The 12,406-nt window shown below is 38.0% G+C and overlaps 1 long non-coding RNA gene across 1 annotated transcript in view; it reads left to right on the top strand.

The window, feature by feature from the left end:
- LOC109496210 overlaps positions 1 to 11,433 on the top strand; it is a 50,177-nt gene extending 38,744 nt beyond the window's left edge. Inside the window, exon 2 of the long non-coding RNA XR_002152137.3 lies at positions 11,214 to 11,433. This is a non-coding gene — a long non-coding RNA (uncharacterized LOC109496210). The remainder of the gene's footprint in view (positions 1 to 11,213) is intronic.
- Positions 11,434 to 12,406: the final 973 nt, after the last annotated feature.

Here is a 12,406-nt window from a genome sequence, read left to right as displayed (position 1 = left end):
CTATTGTCTGAATGTTTTTATTCCTCCCAAATATATATGTTGGAAGTCTGATGTCCAGTGTGATGGTATTAGGAGGTGGGGGCCTCTGGGAGGTGATTGGGTCTTGAGGGTGGAGCCTTCATGAATAGGATTAATGTTCTGATAAAAAAAGACACCCCACAGAGCTCCCTCACCCTTTCCACCTTGTAAAAGACACAGCAAGAAAGTACCATCTGTGAGCCAGAAAGCAGACCTTCACCAGAACTTGACAATGCTGGCATATTGATCTTGGATATCAAGCCTCCAGAACCATGAGAAGTACACTTCTGTTTTTTGTAAACTACTCATTCTGTGGCATTTTGTGAGAGCAGCCCAAAGGTGATAAGACATTGGGGAATGAGGAGATATTGATAGATGTTGAGGCTGGTTAGGAAGTTCGTTACCGACTTTAAAGTATCTTGAAAGTTGTTAAACAGTATTTTTTAAAAAACAGTTTTAAAACCAGTTTTGGCATTCATACAAATGAACACATGTCAGAGATTTTATTGAACTCATTAACTGAGGGGATAGGGAAGATGTTTATAGTTGGTTCAGAAGGAGAATTCAAAGAACCACCTATGAGCAGTAAATGGTGCCAAAATGAATTTACAAATATATGTAAAGCTAGATTGTGTGTGGGATGAGGCTGAAGGAACAGGAGAAAAGAGAGTGTGAGAATCAATTGTATTGCTTGCTGTCCATCACATATCTGCAAATTACGGAGTTTTAAAATGGCCGGAAGACAATACAAAGCTTAGAGATACCACAGAGTGAAAGAACCCTAAAAAGTAGGCTTAGACTAAGCCTGGCTTTCCGCCAAAGAACCCCAAAATCTTGTTCTTTGTTTCAAAGCATTTCACAAATGTTCTCCTGTGAGAACTGTACCTGCATTAAAGAAGAGAAGTAACACAAATGGAAGAATATTTTGTGGGAATGTGCGCTTTCCATTGACTGAAGTTCCTTAAGAGAGAATCGATCTTGCATCATCAGAGCCTGGCACATAGTAGGCTCCCCCTAAATGTTGTGTGAATGAGAGTGGAGAGGGTTGATTTAGAGGGGAGGGGTGACCCACTTAGAGAGTAATGATACTGAAAGTGGTCATCATGCTGATAATGTGGTGTTGCGAGTGGAAAAATGTGCACATATCAAAAAGCATGCACTGTTTAATAATACTAATATCTGTAAATACCCTGTAAGAGTAACAATATAAAACAAACTCTTAGTAACTGAAATTTTATTCTAACATGCAATAAAGCATGTGTCCAATCTGACATATGCACAGGAAGGGCCCAGAAAAGTAACAGCGACTTAGTTTGGGCTAATATAAAATTCCGATTCATGTACAAAAAACTGTCAGACTTGTTTGACCTTTATTTTCCCTCTGGTGTTAGCTTTTGTTCTTGCCCCTCGTAGGTCTCTTGAGTAGAACTGATTGGCAGGTGTGGCAAATCCCATTGTGGCAGCTCTTTTTAAGGAGGATTGATGACCATGTAAGAACAGACATTAACCTTAAACATGGTTTATTAACCTGGAAGCCTGAGGCTATGTGCTGAGGTGCCAAAGCTTCCTTCAGGCTCGGTGTGTTGGGCCCCTGGGCATTCACATTTTCAGTAGAGCCCTGGTTCTACCAAGAAAAAAACAAAGTTTCTTTTCCTTGAACATGAAATTCTTGTTACTGAGTTTGAAAAGGAAGGAACAATTGCCAATAATGCTCAGTGTTTGCAGCAAAAGTATTTGAGCAAGTGGCCAACATCTCTTCTTAAATAAAAGCTTTTTAAAAAAATGTGTGCAAAAACAGCAGTAGATATTTTAACATGGCTTGGGATTGAGATTAAAGATCTGGGATTTACAATCTAAACTCCTCGTCTCCTTTTTCGAAATGCCTAAATCCAGTTTGTCCCTGCCGAGTAGTTTAGTTTGCTATTCTAATAAGAGTTATCTACCCTTCTAGTATTTGGACAGAATTATCAAAAGTCCTATTTAGAAGCCACAAGACATCTTCAAATGTTTCTTAAGATTAGATGGCTCTGAACTGTAACTTTCATACACCAGGGATTCTTATAATGAGGAATATTCTATTTATTATAATATGTAACATCAGTATTATATAGTATATATAATGAGAATAAGTATGTTTTTATATATTATAATATATAATGAATACTTAGACACTGCATCATATATATTATATGATGTAAATGTTATATATTTATTTGATTATAAATATTAGATATAATTGCAAAAATACGTATTATACCTAACACAAATATTATATTATAAGCAAGCCAATAGTAAAATAGGGATGAAGACTCAAAAAAGCCAGTCGTTTGCTTCCTCTAATTGGCCCTGAGGAGGACATGGAAGGGAAGTATCTGAATTCCCTATCTGAAAGAAAGTGATAGGCATTCTGCATTTAAATAAAGAAATGACTCTCAAATAGCCTTCGGAGAGCCAGAGAAAGCACAGCCGAGGGTGCCAGATGTCTAATGCGGCCCAGAGTGGTCCCAGGGGTCAGTTTTCTGGTGAAATTGTAGGAATACGCTTTGAAATTGGTCATACTCTTTAACATGATGGACACATAAAGTCAGGGTTGGGAGCTTATTCAAATGAAAAACATAACACTGTGACCTCTGAAAAATCTGTAGTGCAAATTCCAATGGGAAAAACAGCATAATGAAGCAAAGCCAACTCCATACTTACTATTTAGAATATTCTTCAGATTGGTGATGATGGCTTCCAGCCTGACGTGACTAAGGAGGGCCAGGATAATATTTTTTCTCCAAATAAATACTGGACAACTGTGCACACCATTAGAGACCATTGTTTCTCAGCTGTCAGAGACAGCCCTATGCTCTAGGCATGAATTCAAATATAAATTTTAAATTTTGAAATGATTCTATTACATGCCTGACTTACAGAGGGTCCGCTGATGAAGATGGCAGCTTAAGTATTATTTGACCCTGGTCAAGATGGTAAGTCGGCATGGCTTTCTCATCCAAAATCAAGTCTAGAGGAACTGTAGAAGCAATAGAGAAGCATGTGCTAGAAGAAAAAATGAACAGTTGCCAGATATAGAAGTTCCTGGGAGACTGAAGGCTTTCTGGCTTCCACAGTTGGGATGGAGGTGGCCTCACTACAAGGGGAAGTAGGGTTGGAGGGAAGCCTTTACCTTGTTTCTGCCCAAGTGGTCTCAGAGCAGTAGTTGATCCCCTCTTCTCCAGATATTGTGGGGAACATTCCAGGCCACTGAAGCCAGTAGAGGTGATGTTAGGGCACAGCATGGCCCTAAGGGGGTGAAGAATTGCTAAAAATGACAGGAATTGACGAGTTACCCTAGTTTTGTTTCTTGTTCACCTTCTTTCTCTTCAAACTCTTAAGACGAGTGGACTGAAATGTCAAGATTGCCCCATTCCAGTAATGCTTCTCTCTCTCTCTTTTTTAACATTTATTTATTTATTTATTTATTTATTTATTTATTTATTTATTTTGAAAGTGGTAGAGACAGTGCAAGCAGGGGAGGGGCAGAGAGAGAGGGAGAGTGAGAGAATCCCAAGCGGGCTCCACACTGTCAGCACAGAGCCCAATGTGGGGCTCGATCTCAGGAACCATGAGTTCATGACCTGAGCCGAAACCAAGAGTCAGTTGCTTAACCTACTGAGCCACCCAGGCACTTCCAGTAATGCTTATTTCTAAGAACTTACATGTGTATCCTGAACAGATGAGTTCTACAGTGGTAGCAAGAGTAAGGGACCAACTCTGCAGAACCCAGAGCTCCCTTGGTCCCTCTTCATACTTACTAAACTCAGATGGGGGGATACAGACCAGGACCTACCTTTTGAGTCTTCCCCAAGACGTTTTACAAGATGGAGTAGCTAATTGGTGCCTCTAGGGGAACATGAGCTCATGGGCCAAAATAATCAGACCCTGGGTCGATATAACCATCACAGAACATACACACGTATGGAAAACATTTACAGCTGAAGAATTATTGGAACCGAAGCCTCAAGAAGTTTTTTTTAATTTTTTTTCAACGTTTTTATTTATTTTGGGGGCAGAGAGAGACAGAGCATGAACGGGGGAGGGGCAGAGAGAGAGGGAGACACAGAATCGGAAACAGGCTCCAGGCTCCGAGCCATCCGCCCAGAGCCTGACGTGGGGCTCGAACTCACGGACTGCGAGATCGTGACCTGGCTGAAGTCGGATGCTTAACCGACTGCGCCACCCAGGCGCCCCTAAAGCCTCAAGAATTTAAAAGAGGTAAAATACATACATATATATATATGTATATGTATGTGTGTGTATATACATATATATATATATATATATATATATATATATATATATATATATATATATATATATATATATAAAGGGGTAACGGATGACATAAAGCAATAAAGTTATGAGAAAGACCAATGTGAAATATTAGGTATGAAAATTGTAAATTTGAGGGGCGCCTGGGTGGCGCAGTCGGTTAAGCGTCTGACTTCAGCCAGGTCACGATCTTGCGGTCCGTGAGTTCGAGCGCCCGTCAGGCTCTGGGCTGATGGCTCAGAGCCTGGAGCCTGTTTCCGATTCTGTGTCTCCCTCTCTCTCTGCCCCTCCCCCGTTCATGCTCTGTCTCTCTCTGTCTCAAAAATAAATAAACGTTAAAAAAAAATAAAAAAAAATTGTAAATTTTATAGCAAAAACACAATACATAGAATAAGTAGCCGAAGAATGAAATAATTTGGTGGGAATCAGGTTGAAGAATTTCCTCAGAAGCCAGCAGAAAAGAGGAGCATTATACCCTGGTGAAAAGGAACAGAAGAACGAGAAGGGATAGGCATCATGACAAATATATATTCAACAATATGAAAGCTCAAACTGACACAACTGAAGGGAGGGAGAGAAGTCAATAACTGTATATGGAGATATTAAAACACTCGTCTCAGGAACTGATAGATTAACAAAATAAAAAAGCAGGCAGGGAAACAAAACCAGAAATGACATAGATCTAAATACATCTCTATATACAGACACAGATTTATCTCTATATCAATATCTGTATCACCTATATTTACCTAAATTTATATAAACTCTTTACTCAGCAAATAAAAACTATATTTTGCTAGTGAGCAAGTATGAAATTTGTTTTCAAAATATAGGTTATAGGGGTGCTTGGGCGGCTCAGTCGGTTAAGCATCTGACTTTGGCTCAGGTCATGATCTCACAGTTTGTGGATTTGAGCCCCTCATTGGGCTCTGTGCTGACAGCTCAGAGCCTGAAGCCTGCCTCAGATTCTGTGTCTCCCTCTCTCTCTCTCTGCCCCTCCCCCACTTGTGCTCTGTCTCTCTCTCTCAAAAATAAAGTAACATTAAAAAATAAAGATTATATGTTAGATCAGAAATGAAGTCTCACTTTTAAACATCAAAGATCAGTTTCATATAGACTCTATTCTTAAAGATCGTCCAATAAATTTAGGGATGTACAATAAAAATAGCTAAAATTTCCACAGGTTATGAACTGAAATAAAATAAAGTAATCGTCTTACTTAAAAAAGAAATCATGAAGGAAATTATGAAATATTTAGAATTGAGAGGCAATGAAATGTAAGACATTGATGTTTGCAGGAGGCTGATACAGCTGCAGAGAGAGATAAAAGTATTTCAAATGCATCTGCCAGAATACATATCAAGTTTAAAACAAACAAGCTAAACATTCAGCTCAAGAAGAGAGAAAAAGAAAAAAAAAAAACAAACTCAAAGAAACTAGAAGGAAGGAAATATAAAGAAAAAAGAAAAAAATGAGACTTTTTTGGCTCACATCATGATCTCATGGTTTGTGAGTTCAAGCCCCACGTCAGGCTCTGTGCTGACAGCATGGACCCTGCTTGGGATTTTCTCTCTCTCTCTCTCTCACTCTCTCTGCCCCTCCCTGCTCACGCTCATGTTCTCTCTCTCTTTCTCTGAAAATAAATAAATAAGCTTTAAAAATAAATAAATAAAAGGAAGGATTCATAAAACTAACAGCTGATTGTTTGTAAAGATTAATAAAATAGACTTTAGCCAGTACTGTCAAGGAAAGAAAAAAGTGTGATGCCAATAAATAAAATACTAAATAGCAAGAGAAGAATGCAGAAACAAAATAGATTTTTAAGTACTATAAAATATTTTAAATAAATATATGCATATGAATTTGAAATACAAGATGAAAGGGACAAACTCCTACAAATGTGTAAATGCCAAACTTGGTACAAGAAGGAAGAGAGAGCGTGAAGCTAAAGTCAGTACTAAATGATGCAAGGCAGTCTTCAGAGACCTTCGCTCCCAGTAAGTTCCAATTCCAGATGATTCTTCTGAATGTTGGTGCAGTTCATGCTTCTCTTAGGTAAATCATTCCAGAGACAGAAAAAGTAAATGCTGCTTAGCTTGCCTTATGAAACTAGTTTCATGTGGTTTCCAAATCGGAAAAAAAAATAGGAAAAGAAAAGGAGGAAGGAAGAAAAAGGAAGGAAGGAAGGAAGGAAGGAAGGAAGGAAGGAAGGAAGGGGAGAAGGGAAGGGGAGGAAAGGAAAGGGAAGGGAAGGGAGGAAGGAAGGAAAGAAGGGAGGGAGGAAGGAAGGGAAGAAGGAGAAGGGAAGGGAAGGGAAGGGAAGGGAAGGGAAGGGAAGGAAGGAAGGAAGGAAGGAAGGAAGGAAGGAAGGAAGGAAGGAAGGGGAGAAGGGAAGGGAAGGAAAAGGAAGGGAAGGGAAGGGAGGAAGGAAGGAAGGAAGGAAGGAAGGGGAGAAGGGAAGGGAAGGAAAGGGAAGGGAAGGGAGGAAGGAAGGAAGGAAGGAAGGAAGGAAGGAAGGAAGGAAGGGGAGAAGGGAAGGGAAGGAAAGGGAAGGGAAGGGAGGAAGGAAGGAAGGAAGGAAGGAAGGAAGGAAGGAAGGAAGGAGAAGGGAAGGGAAAGGAAGGAAGGAAGAAAGGAAGGAAGGAAAAAAGGAAGGAAGAAAGAAAATAATGTCTCTTTCCTATAATATACAAATACAGGAAATAAAACTTCAGCTAATTGAAACCAAAAGTGTATTTTGAAATAATACAACATGATTAAGCATTCAATATTAGAAACTTCTATTAGTGTGATTGGCTACAAAAGTATACTGAAGAAAAGGAAAGAAAAGGAAAAATAGCACCTTTTCAAATTCCCTTTCTTCATCTCCTGCTGCTGCTTGCAAATAAATGCGAACACTCTATGATGTACCCTTTTGTTTATTAACTCTCCTCCTTTGGTGATCTGTCATATAGTTTATTCCATCAATGGGGAAAGACCTCAAAGTCAGTCACTTTAGTCTTGAATTCTCTGAATTCTCAATTTCTTAAATACTTCATTTACTCATACAGAAAGTATTGATTGAGCGTTCATTATGTGCCTGGCACTGTTCTAGGCACAAAAGATACAGTAGTGAATCCAACAGACACAACCCACTGTCTTGTGGAATTTACATTCTAATACAGGGATACAGACAGTAGATCATAACAAAATGTAAGAAAGTGAGAATGTCTAGGGAGAGAAACAAACACATCAGAACAGAAGGGGAGTGGTTGTGTTGTCAAAGGACTGCATGAACCATCAAGGAAGGTTTCTCTGAGAAAATGGGTGAAGGTCTGAAGGAAGAGAGGGAGAAAACCATATGGTTATCTGAAAAAGGAGCTTTCTAAGTTACAGCAAGTGTGAAGGCACTAAGACATGATTATAGCTAGTGCATTCCAGGAAGATCAAGGAGGTCAGTGTGGTTGGAATGGAGAGATGAAGGGTAGAGTAGCACAGAGTAAGGTTGGGTAGAGAGTGGAGTGGGGCAAGATTATGTTCTTACGGGCCATTGCAGGTCTCTGGCTTTTCCTCTGCATCAAACTGTAGTGATTTGAGTGGGAAAAAAAATTAAGAGTAACTGTAACTGCTGTGTTGAGACTGCAGAAAACTGTAATTACCCATTAAAAGGCTATTATAATAATCCAGGTAAAAGATGATGGCAGTCAAGGCCACAGGTTAACAAAGAGGTGGTGGAAAATGGGTTGAATTCAAAATATGCATTGAAGGGTGAGCCAAGAAGATTGGCTGGTGGATTTCAATGCAGAGTGTGAATGAAGTAGATATGTCAAGGACGGCTGCCAAGTTTTTGGCCTGAGCATTTGGACAAAAGGCCCAACTAACCAAGATAGCTAATATGTCCAAAACATTGTTATCTCCTTCAACTTATTCCTTAACTTTCTTAGTTTTCCTTAACAGCACCAGCATTTCCTATAACTCTAAAACTTGCAAGTTATCTTTGTTTGCTCCTGACTTGCCTCCTTCTGTGCCTTCCTTCATGTTACTCTGCACTCAGTGAATGCCATTCTTGATGTCATCTTTGCATATGGAAGCATATCCATTCTTTAATTTCTCTGATGCTCCTGCCCTGATCATGTCAACTAGATTTCATTTTTCTCATCATAGTATAGGAATGAAATGTGTTTTGAACATTTATTTTCTGAGATAGGGCTTTGGTAATAGATGGATAGCATAATGGAGAACTCAGCAGTCTTTGCTATGTTCAAGAACTTCATGGTCTTGGAGAAAAATACAGGACCTTCATCAAGCCAGATTTCCAGTCCAGTAGATTGTAGCCAGCACCTGTATCCAATTGGTAGGTGTGTCTGAGGGTGGTGGCAAAGAGACAATTGAGTGTAAGACTATGAAAAGAGGGAACTTGCGTTCTGGGCTCTCTCAGTGGTGGCCCTGGTATTTGAGACATCATGGACCTTGGTAGCAGACAGATACATAAGCAAATGTACCTTTGCTATTTGTGTTTGTGCCCTTGAGAATGTTATGCTATCTCTCTATCCTCCATTTTCTTATCTGTAAGCTGTGGGTATTAACATCTATTTCTAGATTGTAGTAAAAATTAAATAAGACAGTGCACGTAAGGGTATAATTCATAGTGCTGGCACCATAGTAGGTGCTCAGTGCATATAAATTCTACATTCCCTCGGTGAGTCATAGGTCAACTCCTCCCAGTAAATTAAGCTCTCAGAAAGATGAATGAACTAAGTCTCTGTGGGGTACTTTAGTGCTTGGCAACAATAATACATTTTTCCGATGGTCTGAATGTGTTAGTGTTGCTTCCTGCAACACTACCCAGAAATGATTTGGACCCTGGAGAGAATCTGCCTCTTTGAGTTGCAATCTCCTTCTTGTTTCCTTCAATGAGATCATTGTACCATACTTTCTGATTGAAAGTGATCATCCTTGTGGAAATTTCATGGCTAAAGAGTTTCTCCTTAAGAGAGCTGAATTTTCCGTGTAGTTGACATTGCCCTTGCTGCTACAGAATTTAGCAAGAACCATTTCCAGGTCTTTTGACATTCTAAGGGTGCAAGATCAGCAGTTACTTTCGTTAATGAAAAGCCTACACCTCATTGACCAGCTATAGGTCACCGACTTTTGAATGATGGAATGAAATATACATGCAATCTGATTGAGTCATGATGGATACTATGTGGGAGATATTCATAAATTAAACTGCCTTGACACACCAGGGAATCTATAATGTTATACCTTCTCCCAGGGAGACAAGAGATTGAGAATGATCTTTTTTCTTTACTTCTCTTTACAAAGTGTATTCTTACAGTAACACAGAGGCTGATGGCACTTACTGATGAATACATTATATTCATCATACTTTTAATTTTCAAATAAGAGAAGAGTGTATTGAAAATCATAAAATGATAATAACATAATGATATCTTTAAATGTTATGGTATATTTACCCATAGGAATTCAGAGATTTTCACATAAATTCTCTCCTTTATTACTTTTGTCAATTTTGAAGTCTTGTTGGTAAAAAATGCAAATTAAAAAATGTAAAGCATTTTATGGGGATTCTATTGATATATTTATGACTTCCAAGCATCTAAAATTTTTCCAAGTTCAAAATAGTACAATTTAGAAGTCTAATTTAAAAGATTATTTGGTGAAATAAGTGATATAAGTCAGACAAAGAAAGACAAATGCCATATGATTTCACTAACATATGGAACTTAAGAAACAAAACAAACAGGGGCGCCTGGGTGGCTCAGTCAGTTAAGCGTCTGATTTTGGCTCAGGTCATGATCTCATGGTTCGTGAGTTCGAGCCCCACGCTGGGCTCTGTGCTGACAGCTCAGAGCCTGGAGCCTGCTTCGGATTCTGTGTCTCCCTCTCCCTCTGCCCTCCCCTGCTCATGCTTTGTCTCTCTCTCTCTCTCTCTCTCTCTCTCTCTCTCAAAAATAAACAAACATTAAAAAAAGTTTTTTTAAAAAGAAAACAAAGTGAAACACACACACACACACACACACAGACTCTTAAGTACAGAGAACAAACAGGTGGCTACCAAAAGAGAGTTGGGGGGGGGGATGGGTGACATAGATAAAGGGGATTAAGAGGTACAAACTTAGTTACAAAATAAGTAAGTCATAGAGATGAAAATTGAAAAAACCTCGGTGACAGATGAGGACTATGTTTATCGTGAGCACTGAGGAATGTAAAGAATTATTAAACCATTCTCTTGCCCATCTGCAACTAATATAATTATAATATAATTTATGTTAATTGTACTTCAATTTTAAAAAAAGGTTATTTGGGCAAATGATTTTATTCTCTCTGCTTCTTTTCTTAACTTTCATGATAGAGTAGCTATCACTCACATACATCTACACTTCAGTATTTGCAAAGATGTTTTACAACTATAGTATTTCAGTTGAACATTATAGTCAGGGCAGACATATTTCTCAGTTTTATAGGTGAGAACTTGTGGAATGATAATGTTCAATAATTTGCTCAAGTTCATAGAAACAGGTCATCTCACTCCGAAATTCCAAGATTTTAATGAATCTACCCCCATTTTACAAAAGGCAATACCAAAGTTCGGAAATAAAGTTAAATGCTCAAGATCACAGAGTTATCAATCCTAACGTTTAAAATAAGAAGACAGAGGAGGAAGAAAGAAACCAAAGTTGTTGTACTTCTATTATTTATAAACACATTCCAAGAATTGTCCTTTCATCCCAGGATACCATTATGTTGCTTCAAATCCTTTTGGAAGTATGGTAAGGTCTAATAAATACATGAACAAATGAAAAATAATGAAGAAAAATACAATTACCCCAGAAAGGTTGGTATTATTATCTTTTTTTGTCGTTACCATTTCATTTCAGATGATGAAACCATGACTGAAGGGAACCAAGCAATTTTTCTAGGGACCAGCATCCAGAAAGGACAATCATGAAATCAAAATTTATTCCATCTCACACTTACTCCAGAACCCCGGGCTCTGTCTTTGGTAACTCCTAAATGTGTTAAGAACAAGTAAACCAAATTTTAATCTTCCTGTCCAAGAGGATGTTTGATGATAGAATAAAAATAAGCTCTTCTGTATCACCATCTAAAGTTTTTTTTCCCATTTGAATTCATTTTATTTTGTCTACAGAATGCTAAAAAAAAAAAAATGTAGAACCCATAATCATTCTACATTCTAAATAGCCTCTAAACTAACCAAATACAATGCCTCATCCACATATGAATTCCCAATTCACACATTTATGGAAATAGTCTTGTGCTTAATGACATAGAAATTCATTTTAAATCATTTCTTGAATTCATGGGTGCATTTGTCATTATGTATTTTTTTAAATCAATAGATACTAGAAACTGACAATGACTATTAGTAACTTTTTTCACATTAAAAAGACATCTTTTACTTGAGAAGACTTGAGACTCCTTGATGCAGGGTAAGTCTGACATGGAGACCAAATGGAGGTTATTATGTACAAATAGTTGATTGACGTGTACCTCCTGCATTAAATCAATCTGTCCGTGCATCTATCTCTCTCATATCTGTCTCTAGGTATATTAGTATCATTGATTCATATATTTTTATAGCAACATATTTAATATGTATTGTTTTTTACACTCGTTTTTATAAACATTGTTTTATTCTAAAAACAGTGTTTTACCTTTTTCCTTAACTTTTTTGTACTAAAAGTTGCAAATCTGTTTTAAAAATTCATAGTTCAGTGGACATGAAACTGAAAATAGTTTAAGAAAGATTTATGTATTTGTCAACTAGATTCACCAATTAGTTAACATTTTGATCAATTTGTTCTCTGTATGTGCATTATTATCTTTTTCTTGGAAACATTTGAAGTATGCGGGACATGGTTCATGTCAATCCTGATACTTGAGCATCTACGGCCTGATGTGGAAAATGTTGGTGTTGGCAGCCGGCGAAGGAGGAATTCTTGAGATGTGTTCGGTGCAAAAAAATGTGTATATCAAAGCATGGGAATATGTCCCATGGGCAGAAAGACCTGCATTGGGTTGTGAGGAGTGACTGATTATATACTTGGGA

The sequence above is a fragment of the Felis catus genome, chromosome F2 (assembly GCF_018350175.1).
Source record: "Felis catus isolate Fca126 chromosome F2, F.catus_Fca126_mat1.0, whole genome shotgun sequence".
Classification (NCBI taxonomy): domain Eukaryota; kingdom Metazoa; phylum Chordata; class Mammalia; order Carnivora; family Felidae; genus Felis; species Felis catus.
This window is presented reverse-complemented; position numbering and strand designations above follow the sequence as displayed.